Source organism: Talpa occidentalis, unplaced genomic scaffold (genome assembly GCF_014898055.3).
Source record: "Talpa occidentalis isolate TD23 unplaced genomic scaffold, MPIMG_talOcc4v2.1, whole genome shotgun sequence".
In the NCBI taxonomy this organism is placed as follows: Eukaryota; Metazoa; Chordata; class Mammalia; order Eulipotyphla; family Talpidae; genus Talpa; species Talpa occidentalis.
Window position 1 is genome coordinate 95,589,259 of NW_026555331.1, and position 14,792 is coordinate 95,604,050.

A 14,792-nucleotide genomic window follows, 5' to 3' on the forward strand; every position below is an offset into this window, starting at 1 on the left:
TTTGGTTTTTATTATTTCTTTTCTTCTACTGGTTCTGGGGTTTTTTTGTTGTTCTTTTTCTAGATCTTTGAGCTTCGAGATTAGGTTGTTTCTTTGAGTTCTTTCTTGTTTTTTGATGTGAGCTTCTATTGCTATATATTTTCCTCTTATTACTGCTTTTGCTGCATCCCATACATTTAGGATATTGGTGTCCTCCTTGTCATTCAATTCAAAGAATTTTTTAATTTCTTCTTTGATCTCCTCGTTAGTCCAGTGGTCTTCCAGTAGTGTGGCTTTTAATCTCCATGAGGTAGGATAGTTCCTTGCCTTCTTTTTATGATTTATTTCTAGTTTGATGCCTTCGTGGTCAGAAAAGATGGTTGGTATGATTTCAATCTTGGTGTATCTGTTGATGTTTGTCTTGTGCCCCAGTATGTGATCGATCCTGGAGAATGATCCGTGTGCGCTTGAGAAAAATGTGTACTCCGTTTTTTTTGGGTTTAGTGTTCTATAGATGTCTGTTAAGCCCAAATGCTCTAGGTCCTTATTTAGAGCTTTAGTTTCTTTACTTATTTTTTGTCTTGTTGATCTATCCATTGTTGATAGTGGTGTGTTGAAGTCTCCCACTACATATGTGTTTTCTCTGATGTCTGTTTTCAGAGAGGACAACAGTTGTCTGATATATTTTGGTGCTCTTTCGTTTGGTGAGTATATGTTAATGAGTGTTATTTCTTCTTGAAGTATTGTCCCCTTAATCATAATGTAGTGACCATTGGGGTCTCTTTTTATTTTTTTGAGTTTGAAGTCTGTTTTATCTGATATAAGTATAGCTGTTCCTGCTTTCTTTTTTGGCCCATTTGCTTGTAGGATTGTTTTCCATCCTTTGACTTTGAGCCTATTTTTATCTTTTGTAGCTAAATGTGTTTCCTGGAGACAGCAAAAGGTTGGGTTTTGTTTCTTAATCCAGGCTGCAACTCTGTGTCTTTTTATTGAAGAGTTTAGTCCATTTATATTTAGAGTTAATATTGATATGTTAGCATCTGTATTTGCCATTATGTTTGTCTTTCCTTTGATTTTATTTATTTATTCTTTTAATAACTTTTTTTTTTTTTTTGGTCTTCTTTCGTTGTTATTCGTCCCTCTGAGGTTCTGGCTTTAGGATTCCTTGTAGTATTTTTTGGAGTGGGGGTTTAGTCGCAATGAAATTCCGGAGTTTCTCTTTGTCTGGGAAGGTCCATATTCTTTCTTCATGGAGGAAAGAGAGCTTTGCGGGATAGAGTATTCTTGGTTGGCATCTGTTTTCTTGGAGTCTGTTGACTATGTCCCTCCACTCTCTCCTTGCCCGTAGTGTTTCTTCAGAGAAGTCTGATGTCAGCCTGATTGGTTTTCCTTTGAATGTTATCTGTTTCTTCCCTCTTGTCAGCTTCATTATTTTTTCCTTGTCCTGGATTCTTGGGAGCTTTACTATTATGTGTCTTGCTGTGTTTTTCCTTTCGTCGTGGAAGTTTGGTGTTCTTCTTGCTTCTTGTATATCAATTTTCAGCTCCTTCTTCTCATTTGGGAAGTTCTCTTCAATTATATCCATGAATATTTTCTCTGTTCCTACATCTCTCTCCTCTCCTTCTGGAATTCCTATAACTCTTATATTTCCTTTCCTCATGGAGTCAGATATTTCCCGAAGTCTTTCTTCATTCTTTTTCCTTCGTACTTCTCTTTCCTTTTCTGTTTTGGTTCTTTTTATTTCTGTGTCTTCAAGATTACTTATTCGTTCTTCCATTTCATCTATTCTGCTTTCATTGCTTTTCCCAGAGTTCTTTAGTTCCTCCATTAATTCTTTGATCTCCTGCATTTCTCTTACTTCCCTCTTTAGGGACTCAATTTCCTTCTTCTGATCTATCACTTTTTTAATCATGGCAATTTTAAATTCTCTTTCTGGAAGGCTCAGAAGTTCTTCCAAGTTGCTGTCGTTGCAATCTGGGGAGTGGTTTTCTTTTTGTGGTGTGCTTCTTTCCTGAGGAGTTTTTAGGTTGCGTGTGGTTCTTCTACTCCCTACTGTCTGTTTTCTAATTTGTCGTATGCGTTGGGACACTGTGTTGCTCGGACTGACTGACATCTTGGGTGAACTTCTCCGCTCCCCTCTGGCTCTTCCAGGAGCCATCTCTGTCTTCTGGGGGAGCTTTCTGCTGGTTTTAGGCAGTTTTTACTGAAGAAATGTCCCTGTTCTCAAATGGCGAAGCGGGATGCAGTCCCTGCGCCTCCGGTTTCAGGCACACTCTTCTGCGCACCCGGTCTGCCCCGGACGTGGGTGCCTGCTCCCTCTGTGGGCTCAGACTGCTGGTCGGAAGGGGCCTGGCGTGGAATAACTTCCCGGCTGGCCACTGGGTCCTCCAGAAACCTTCTGCCCTTTTCAAGCAGTCTTAAGAAATGTCCTGTTTTATAGGGTGTTAGTGACTGTTTTTTTCCTGGTCGCTAGGTGGCGCCAGAGATCTCTCCTATTGTCCTTGGGGGGCTGTTTTTCGCCTCCCCCCACCCCGTGGGACAGAGAACAGAGCGGGAATGGTAGGGTACACCTCAACAGCTTTGGGGTGCTGTGTCTGCCTTGTGCCCCACCGTCGTGGAGAACCCACGCCCCGAATTTTCGTGCCCCGGGTCTCAGTTCAAAGCCCTCAGTTCCAGGACGCGGGCTGTAGCCCAGTTCAGTGGCGCGGGAATGGCGCCTTTTGCACAGCTCCCGTGCCTGGGCGCCTGGTTCCTGCTCACTCAGGGAGGGACCTTCACCTCCGTGAGGACCTCCGTGCGTCTCCCCGCAAGCCTAGGTCGTCTCCCCGCAAGCCTAGGTCGCAGGCGCGGGGACCTGGGCAGCCGCAATCCAGGTCTGCACTTGCTTTTCAAGCTCCCCGAGCGCGCCGCATTTCCGCGCCAGCTTACCGGCAGCCCGGGCTGTGTGCGTCTCCCGGGGTCTTTGTTCTTCTCTAATGGCGCCCGGAGCCGTTCGCTCACCGCCGCGGCGGATCCTGCAGGGTTCGCCTCAGCTCCCGTTCACGGGGTGTGGTGGCTGCAATAGTTCCTTTCCACTCACAGTCCCGCTTGCCGCGTCGTTTGTTCTTGTGGGCCGTTTTGGTTTGTTGTTTCCCTCCTCTCTGCCGGTCGGAGAGTGCCGCCTCTGTGGGCGGGGGAGGGGAGCAGGGTTCTGCGCTTCCCTCCCTTCTAGTCCTCTTTTATGGCCACTTTCTTCTTCGGGCAGTTCGCTGGCGTTACCCGTTTATCTTCCGTGTCCCGGTTCTCACTGGGACCTGCCGCTTTTCCTCCCTATTCACTTTTTTTAATGGGAGATCTTACTCGCAGCGTCTCCTCGCCGCCATGTTGCTCCGCCCCCTCTACTATAATTCCTTTCTGAAGAAAACAGTGATGTCACTTCTACAGTTCATAAAAGTTTAAGCAGAGTAGAGTGTTTAAGCTAATATTGCTAATTCTTTATTTTTTTACATCTCTCTACAGATATTTCAACAGTTTTAAACATTAACATACTTATTTGTTTTGATAATATTGCACTTGATTTCAATGAACTGCAAACTATTATTTGTCACACACACTCCAATGAAATATTTCTTCTTATGTATAGTTTCTAGCATATCTTTGCATACACTTGAGCAATTTGTTGGACTGACAAATATTTCAATATCTTGAAACTGCTTCTGTAAACCTAAAAGATGTTTCAGTGGTGATGAACTTATATTCCTACAACTTTTATGTCAGAAATTGCCTCAAATTTAATCACTCCTCTTTATATATTTTATTTCAATGCAGATAGAGGCAGAAATCACTTTTCTTAACTCACAATTCCTACTTGTAGTTATACACAAAGCTTCCTAGTACAGTTGTGCATGCTGTATGCTTAGCAAATCTAGGGGTGTCATGCCATTTAAACCGTAGACATGTAAATTCACACACACACGCGCGTGCACCCATACACACATGTCAAATAGTAATGAAATGTCTGGTCCTGGTCTAATAAGGTAGGCTATTATAATAATATCCAAACAGATTGGGAAGGTCAGTGCTACAGAACATATCTCATTTCTTTTACCATCTTGGAAAGTGTAGTTTTGCTTTATGATAAGAAGACTGAGAAATGAATGTATTCTACATATCGCACTCTTTTGTTTTATCTTATTCTACCTCATTTCACTGCAATTGTTTATAGTTTGTACCATATACAGAACTGCAGAAGCCTCAATGCTGTACAGATATTTTCTTTCAGAGGGCTTGAATGCCAGACAGGTGCTCCTGAAGTTCAAAACCGGACTTAGTAGGAACATCATGATACATGAGGAAAATTGGAGCTCCAGAACAAAGTAAAGAACTGAGGCAATTTATGTGTGGTATTGCAATAAAAACAGACACATTGATATGTGGAACAGGATAGAAAGCCCAGAAATAACATATATACAGAAAAGTAATTTACAACAGAGGAGCCAAAGAGCTACAATGGAGTAAGGAAAATTTTTTTTCAATAAATGGTGCTGAGAAAACAGGACAGCCACATACAAAAGAATGGAACTAGACCACTATCTATCACCATACACAAAATTAATTCAAAATAGCTTAGAGACTTAAATGTGGGATTTTAAGTTGTAAAATACATAGAAGAAAACACTGGTGATACACTCCTTGATATCAACCTTAAGATGTGTTAGGAAACTTATGTCCAACAGCAAGGGAAATAAAAACTAAAATAAACAAATAGACTACATCAAAATAAAAAGTTCCTGCATAGTGAAACAAACTTGCATAAAAATGACAACATATACTATTAGTTTGGAAAAGATATTTGCAAACCACATCTGACAAAGGGTTGATATCCAAAAGATCTAAAGGACACATAAAACTCCACAACAAAAATAAACAAACAAGATGAATAAAAAATGGGCAAAGTACCTAAATAGACACTTCTCCAGACATCGATGGACAATAAGCATATGAAAAGATGTGTCTCATCTCTTATTATTAGGGAAATGAAATCCAAATAATGAGATATCACCTCATACCTATAAGAATGGTTATTGTCCGAAAATAAGAAAAAAATGAATGTTGGAGAGGATGTAGAGAAAAAAAGAATCCTTATAAGGGAGGGAATGTAAATGGTGAAATTATTATGGAAAGAAGTGTGGAGACTCCTCAAAAAAAAGTAAAAATAGAGCCTCTCTGGTGACACAAGGGGTTAAGACATAGCACTATGAAGCTGTCAGCAACCACTGAAGCATGAGTTCGATCCCCGGCCAGGGAGATAACTCACATGGCACAGCAGACCTCTCCTGTTTTGGCCCTGCTCCCCTCAGCGTGTATTTCAGTAGATCTGCCTGTTCTGTTCCCCACTCTGTCTCTGGTGAATCCTCTCACCTCTCTGCACCTCTGGCCTACATCAGAGGTGTATTGTATGAATAAATAAAGTTAATTAATTAATTAATTAATTAAATCTTTAAAAAATTAAAAATAGAAATTCTATGCAATCCACTTATCCTACTTCTGGGTATTTAAAAACAAGGCAAAAACACCATTTGAAGAGATATACTCACCCCACATGTTTATTGCAGCATTATTTGCAATAAACAATAATGAATAGCCCAAACAACCATCAGCAGATGATCGTATACAGAAGACATGATATATATATATATATATATATATATATATATATATATATATACACACACACACACACACACACACTGGAATACAACTCAGCTCTAAAAATGATGAAATCCTGTCATTTGCAGCAACACAGATGAATCTAAAAGGAATTACTGTTTTTTTTAAAGATTTATTTGTTTATGCATACAAGAACTGGGGTACAGGCCAGAGGTATGGGGGGGTGAGAGGATTCACCATAGATAGAGTGGGGAACAGAACAGGCAGACTGACTGCTGAGTACACTGCTGAGGGGAGCAGCGGACGAGTCAGGAGAGGTCTTCTGTGCCATGGGGGTATCTCCCTAGCTGGGGATTGAACTCGTGCTTCAGTGGCTGCAGCTTGCTTCATAGGTTGTGTCTTACCCCCCTGTGCCACCAGGGAGGCCCAAGAAGGAATTACTTTTAATGATATAAATAACACAGAAAAAAAAACCCATATGATTTCACTCGTATGTGGTGTACAGAGAAAACAATCAAATGGATGAACTAAATAAGATAAAAATAAACTTTTACACTGTAAGATCAGCCTGTGGTTACCACAAGGGAAAGGGGAAAGGCAGTGTGCAAACCAGGTGAAAGAGACTTCAAATTATATGGTAAAGGATAGAACTGGACTTTCAATATAGTATATACAGATGTTGATATTTTAATAATGCACATCTGAAACACATAATGTTATAATAGTTTGTTATTCAATTAAAATAAGTAAATAAAATAAAATAAAACATTTACGTGAATTTCAAAGGGAACTGGACTATATATACTATAAATCCAAAGTTAGTGACCTGTATTAGATTGATCTTTATTCACCCATCCTTAACACAATCTGAATTGCACACATCACTTCTGCTCATATCCCATTCATTTTAAATTTAATCACATGGCCACATCTGTTGGTAAGAGTTCTAGAAATTTAGCCTGGGCCACCATGAGTCCAGTGGAATATATTATTACTAAGGATGAAAGGGAGAAGTAGTAAGCTGTCACTAAGCTGTGCTCAAAATCTCATGATTTGGTTTACAAAATCACACAAAGAACTACTTTTCCATGGAAGGTTCTTACCTTTTTTTTTTTAAATAGTTGACCCAATCCCTTTTTAAAAACTTCCTAAGGTTGAACTGAAAATGCCAGTAACCCAAAATGGAAAATGTTGGGTAAAACTGATGTATTATATTTCTTGGGTTAAATCTATGAGCTTTTGTGATTAACACAACATCTTTATTAGAATGGTCAACATAAGTTACTCTTAAAATCATGTTAAGCAATAAGTTCCTTACGTCAGTTCTGAAAAACACACCAGAAATTTAGTAGCAAAATAGACTCCCAGTACGTGTATACCTATATCATAAAATTTTATGCAAATCGTGTAAATTGATAAATATTAAGGAACAGAAGCCAATTTACCAATGTTATTTCTATCATGACAAAAGAATTGTGTATTTCTAAGTTTAGCAGTTTGTGATAGGCTTCAGAACATAATAAGACCTTTACTTTTATAATAGCAAAATGAAAGAAAAAGGAAGATTAATATTCCAACAATTTTATAGCCAAGAAATTCTTCACACAATTTATCTGAGTAATACATCTAACAGAAAGAAATATGTGACACACCAAAATTAACCTGTCTTAAAAGTTAAAGAACAATTTTCACTTGGAAGACTAATGAGGTTAAAATAAAATGAAAAAATGAGTTTGAAAATGAACTTCAAGAATATAAGACACACTGTCTATCAAGTGAATTTATATATTCAGTCCCAGTTATTTGAGAGGAAGCACTTTATTGATACTAATTTGACTCTTCAATGTGTATTGAGAGTAAAAATTCACTACAGATTTCAAGAGAAAGTTTCTGGGAACTAAGTGACAATGTACATTTTTATTCATCAAATTGAGTTTATAGGTTAACAAAGATGGCTTACTTAAGCTTCTGAAAAATTTTCCAGTGGTGATTTTCTAATTATGTGACCTATGAATACAAGATGCTTTGTCAGATGACTTTTGTCCTTAGGTTTCTTATGCCTAATAGGACAGTGATGAATTCATATACACAATTCTACTTAGCCTCATGTGGCCCGTATGTGTTTCTTTAAACAGCTAGATAAATACATTTTCTGACACCAGCATTTACCTTCTTAGAAAAGGTTACCAAGACAAAGTAGATAACTTTCTGAGTTAGAAATAAAATCTCCCAAGATTTAGCCCACCCAGATTATTCTGAATATAGTCATTTGCACCCCAGTTCCTTACTGTTCATTTGCAGATAGCATTTACTGACTGACCAATGAGCACAGCATTCCAGTAGACCCAAGATGTATGTGGGTTCAGTCAGGCTCAGAGGACAAAGTAAACATGTTCATGTCCACTTGGGAGGGATAGAGTGGGAATCCCTGATCACCCTGGAAGCCACCTTTTCCCATTGGAACCAGAACTTATTTCCAACACAGAAAAAAAGGCAATGTCGTTCTTAAAAATGCTAATAACCAAAGAACCTTATCAATAGTATTTCTTAGCCATGTTACTTCTCTCTAGTAGCCAGCCACATAGAGTGAAAATAATGACACGGAAGGAAAGGGAAAGAGAGATCCATATGTCCTTCTCTTTTCAGTTCTTCCCTACTTGTCAGTATGGTAATAGTAGAAACTGTTGGTTAGATGCCTACATATCAAGAAGTGAATCAAAACCAATTGAGTTCATTTTGTGTATGTTTCTACTCTTCTGGTGGGAGGGAAATATATGTGCTTAAGCTATGATACAAGCTAGGAGACGTGATTGTGGGAATTTTGATAATTCCACAAATAATTTCTATATATTGGCATTTGAAACTGATTTATGTACCGCACAACATAAAGATGAGTGACAAAAATGATACCAAAATTTTTGAATTTTAGTTTCCTTTTCTTAAAACAACATGAAAACAAGTAAAAAACCACCAAAATAAGTTGTGAAAGAGATTGCAGAAAAAAAGAAAGAGCTCTTTATTTTAGTGTTTTTTAATGGATATTTTCCTACTTTCTGAACAAGTGACCCTATATTTTCATGTTGCCCTGGACCCTGAAATTAATGTAGCAACTGCGTTAGCTTCAGAGCCTGTGTCCCTCAGCAGCCTCTGCAAAGAGAATTGTTTTATTTTGCTATTGTAAAAGTAAAGGTCTTACTACATTCTGAATCCCACCACAGAATGTCCTTTCTGTCACTTCCAAGTGTGATTCTCTGTCCCTCCTAACTCCACAGTGTATGAGCTACCTGGTCTCCTTGAATACATTCCTTTCTGGTTGATTTAGCTGGGGTGGTTCCATACTTTGTAGCTAAGTTTACATTTTAGTAATGATAATAGTAATAATAACAGTAAGGGTGAGATAAGTACTATTACCTATAGTATACAGATGGGAAGATTTAGGTTAAAAATCAAGTTGCCTGAGTTCACTAGCTAATTCTTGCAGAGTCAGGATCAAACCCAAGTAGACTGATTCTAACCCTGTGGGGAGCCACATTTATATTTCCACTTGTCTTCTAAACACTGTGATCCCACTGGCAAGAATCTGAATAAGTTCTAAATAGGCACGGTGCCACCTACACATAGTCATTGTTTGAGTCCAAGATAGTAAATGTTTGAATCTAGTTTTGTTGCTGAAAACATAATTCTTAGGGAAAATCCAATAAACTGTCTTTGTTGAGAGCTACATTGGTGATGATAAGAATGTTCAAAGCTCTGTTTCTGGTTTTTATTTTCCCTAGATTTTATTTCCCTGAATTTTACAAGACTTCACCACCACATGATGATACTGATTAGGATAGTCAGACAAGTGAAGAATTAAATGTAAATATTCACCTCATTTTTGATGTTGTTGTTTGTTTATCAGAGGTGCTAGAATAGCTCTCTCAGCAAGTTGTTTTCATGCTGCTTGTCTATTGTTTCTCTTATTGAAGTTGCCCAGATATCCTGGCAAGAAACCCTGCTTTGCCATCACAACTGCTTCTTGAAAGGTTCTGCACAAATAAAAGAGTGATGATAATGTCTGAGACTGATGGAATCTGGGCGTTTGGACAGTACGTGCTTATGAAATGTACTATTCTGTCATGAGTCCTTTAGCCTGTGAAAGTTAAATTATTCTAACTTTGGGACACATCAGTTTTTTAAAATTTCCAAATTTTGCCGATGCAAGGTAACAGAGATATGGTGCTTAAAGAAAGTATGCAACTTACTGTAAAAAAAAAAAAAAAGGCTGCATGCAATGTGGATCCACTGTGCAAGTTAAAACACTACACACCACAAAGGTGAGGATCATAGGACAAATATTTCTGTACCAGCTATGGGTGGGATGGTGTCTTTATGATTTATTCTAAAATAACAAAACAATCTAAAACAATGAAGTGTTTCTCTGTGTCTCATGAATATATATGAATTCAGTTCATGACAGAACAAGTCATTGGTTGTCTCTGCCAAGCAGCCCAAAGGGGATGATTGATTGTTTTATGCAGAATCTCGCACAGTCTGAGTTACTTGAAATCTGCGGTTGACGAAATGCAAAACACTGCCAAAAATGAATGTAACTCTTAAATAGTATCACAATGTTTATACTGATGACCAGAAGTACTTGAGATCTAATAATCACAAACTTCCCAAATTACTACAGATATCCTTACATAAACTATGTTTTTATTACTTCTTTAAACAAAGCTAGTACATACACTAGAAAATAGATTTGATTACTTTTAGTTGCTCACTTCATACATACTGGTGGGTGTTCATGAGAAAAAAAATTTACCATAAGCCAATATAAGCAAGTGGTTTCTTTTTTTATAGTTAAATAAGTAAAATATCCCTTTCTAAAATGTAACTTGCCTAACTTTTTATTTGCTTAGACTCTAAAAATATATTTTCATATACAATAATTAGGGAATCATTTTTTTGTTTTCAAATTTCTGGCTATTTTTGGTGAAATTTTTGGTGAAAGGGAAGGCTTACACTTACCTCGATCCATAGATTTTCCTAATTTAGGTTCCCTCTAGAGTGGATCCCAAGACATGGAGTTATGGTAACTGAAGGGCTACCACAGGAAGCAGGAATGAAGGAACAGGGAGAGTGAGGAAGGACGGAGAGGCCAGTATGGGCCTGTGTGGTATGAAAATAGCTCGCAGAGGACATAGGGACTCCACACTGCAGGGCACACTGGGTAAAAGAATGCCCACATTCTCCTTCGGACGGGCAGGTGTCAAGAGTTTTTCCAGCTACTAGTCCTCCCTTGGTCAAGGGTTGTTCCAAGGGATGTTACCTTCTCACTGCTGGGCTGGACATGTACAGTTTGAGGAAGTGTTTGTGATTTGGGAATAAAGAAAAAAACACCCCACCTGCTAAGCAAGCACTCATGAACCAAGTACCCTGCATGCAGACAGTTTTCAAAAATACTTAACATTTATATTCATGAAATTGAAATAACTGTGACAGCTGATTTTTACATCTATTTAGGAGCAGAGGGACTATAGCTTTTTTTCAAATCAGAGCTACTCAGACGTAAATTTATTTCATAAACTCCTTGGAATTGTCTTGTAGTAAAGTTGCAAAATCTAGTAATAGTAGCTATTTCTTACGGCTATGTGAGGATTATATGAAGATAATTTAGGTAAGCTCTTACTAGTGCTACTTATTATACTACAAGTGTTTACACTATTGCTTACAGGAGTAAAAGTTCAATTAATATTAGCTATTGATGGGAAACGATCATTAATGTCAATGTAGCATGAAAAAAGGTGACCTGTACAATCACCCTGCTTTCTACATTATTCCTAATTCCACATTCCTGAGGAAGAACACATCTCCCTTCCCATTGCCAAAAATAACTGAAATAATAGGTGAGGTGATGGATGTGTCCACTAAATTTATTGTGGTAAGCATTTCACAATACACACATATATCAAATCATCACATTGTACTCTTTAATATTAGACAACATTATATGTCAACTGTATCTCAATAAAACTGGAAAAAATTCTAAAAAACTTGTGAGTTACCAAGATTGATTATTCTATTTATTTCAAGTGACAGATGCCTATAGTTGTAGATGCATAACCCTTAACCTATCAACACTATTTGTCATGTCATTTGTTTGCTGCCTAGCAAAGTACCTCTAAAACTTAGTGATTTAACATAATAATAAGTGGGGCCTCCCTGGTGGCACAGGGGCTAATGACAGCACTATCAAGCTATCACCAGCCACTGCAACACGAGTTCGATCCCCAGTGGGGCCGGGAGCAACCCACATGGCACAGCAGACCTCTCCGGCCTCACCCGCTGCTCCCCTCAGCAGTGTATTTCAGTAGATCTGCCTATTCTGTTCCCCACTCTCTCTGGATAATCCTCTCAACCCCACACCTCTGGCTTACACCCCAGTTCTTGTATGCATAAAGAAATAAATCTTTTAAAATAATAATAATAAGCACTTTTATCACATTGCACATTTTTTGCTTTTTTTGTTTGTTTTTTTGGTCAATAACTCAAAGAGGGCTCTGTGAGCAGTTCTCACTAGGAGTCTCTCATTTAGTTGTATTTGATTCTGGCTGGTTCTGCAATAACCTGAAGGTTTGATTGGATCTGGATGATCCACTTCCAACACGACTCATTCATGAGAATGGTAAGTTGGTGCTGGCTGTGGCATGGAGGCCTCAAGTCCTCTGCATAGAGTCATTTGAGTGCCTGCACATGACCTAACATCACAAGTCATACACCCTCACTTCCACCATAATCTGCTGACCACACAGGGCTAGCACACAAGGTATGAACATCAGCAGATAAGGATTATTGGGAACCATCTTGGAACTCATGTGCATATCAAAATTTCCTGCAGAGTATATTTGTTTAGAAGAGATTATACCACATATAATCAGCAATACTTATAGCACAACAGAACATAGACAAGAATGGTCTTTCACCAAACCTAACTTAAGCCTTAATTTTTCACTTGTATATACATGCAACTGCAACCTTACTCCTATGTCCTACCCTTTTAGGAAAGGCCTAAAGCAAGCAGGTAATTAGGCAACTCTCAAGCAGAATTCACCTCAAAGACATATTTGGCTTGGCCTAGTCAGTGTGTATAATGAATATGCAATTAAATACCTTTACAATAGCATTGATTCTTCACTTTGCCAACACTCACTACATAGTTAAATCCTACAAAGTATGTATTATCTGCCTGACCCTCAAAGGCACTTAAACCCTGCCTTAAAGGAATAGAAACTGCAAGTGTAGAGACAAAAGAGCCAAAGGGGGAAAGAGGACAAAGAGTTCCTGAAGCAAGCTCACTCAGCTGTCCTCTTTTCCTGCAGAGGATATTACAAGAACAAATAAAAGTCTTGGCAGTATCATGAAAGATTTAACATAGGCAGGAGAATAATGTTCTTGAGAGTGAAGTCTGTTAAACACCAAAGTAAGGAAATGGAAACTCCTTCTCAGGAGGTCTTTAGAAATAGGAAAGATTTTAATCTGTCTGGAAGAATTTAGGTGTGGTTTTTCTTGGGGGTAAATGGGTTGGTTTATATAACGCACAAAGTTTCTTCCATGATTTTTTGACCCCCTTCTATGACTTTTTAAAAAGTTCCGCCCTCCCTTCACCCTCCCCACACACAAAGGCCCTTAGGTGCAGAGTACGTCATGACTCTATCATGAAGTTCAACGATTCCCTCTTCTGGGAAGCAGGAGACCACCCAGGCAAGCAATGATAGGCTGCCACCCGAAGTCTATGTATTTGGCTTGCTGTAAATTGTCATTTTATTCTTCTGTTTGTAGAATTATTTTCAAAGTCTGTTCATAAGTGTTATTAGTTTTCAAAGTTTCTATTATTTCATATCTTTTTCCCATAAATATTCCCCAAGGAAAAAAACAAAGATTCTGATTTGTAGTACATCCAATAATATATGCATGTTTTTAAAGTTCAACACTTTTAAGAAGAAAGTAGTCTGTAATTTATACTTTATCCAAGCCTCATCATTTTCAATGTGTGTGTTCTCATGTGAAGAAATCCAATGCTTCCAACATATTCTTTGAATGTTATGTTTTCTTTTCTAAACAAACAATGTGATGATCAATTTCAACCTTATGCCCAGGCTTCTATACAAGTATGTTTCCCATTAAAGTTCATCATAACTTTTCCAAATGTGTTTCTCAAACAAATCAAGATTCTTTTATCCCCACATAGCTAAATAGTCTTGATTTAATTTGAGAAAAAAATTCACGTATCAGAGGTCAACAGAAACTAGAAGGCTTAGTGCCACTGTTAAAAAATTCATTGCACTACTAATGGAAAGATATACTGTACATCACCTTTTATACTCAAAAATCTAGAAAGCCTTACCTCCTTTTTTAACCTGTGTGGTCCATAACTCTTAAGTTATTCATTCAGTGAATCCTTTTTTTTTTCTTTCAGCCTTATTGTGGTGTGATTAGAGAAAAGAAAAGTTAGATATTAAAAGTATACATCACGATATTTGATATGGGTATGTATTTTGAAAGTATTCTTCCCATAAAGTTAATTAATCCCATCATCTCACATATTCCATGCTCCCCTCTTTTTTGTAAGAATATCTAAGTTCTACTCTCTTAGGAGTTTCAGTTACACAATACAGTGCTTGGAACTATAACCACTATATTTTATCATTACATTAGATCATCAGAATTTACTCACTTTATAGCTGAAAATTTGTACCCTTTCACCAACCCCCCATTCCCCCCACTACCTGATCCCTGGTAACGACCTTTTAATTCTCTATTTCTTGGCTCTTGTTTTCAGACTCCACCTGTAAGTGATATTGATAGAGGACAAGAATAGAAAAAAAAAAACTGAAAAGGAGGTGTACCACAAGACCAGAAACCTGGCTCACAAGGAGATGGGGGTAGAAGAGATTAACATAGCCATTGACACAGCTATGGAAACCAAGATCCTTAGGCACAGACCACACAGTTGCGGAAACTGACATCCTTAGGCGCAGACTAGTATCCTTAGGCGTGGATGCCTAGATTACAAAGCATAACATCCAAGCAGGTATCCGAGGGCGCATCCAGAGGTAAAGATATAGAGATTGAGCCCATTGTAGAATCTCTGGTCCCTTTCAATTTCTACATAGTTATGC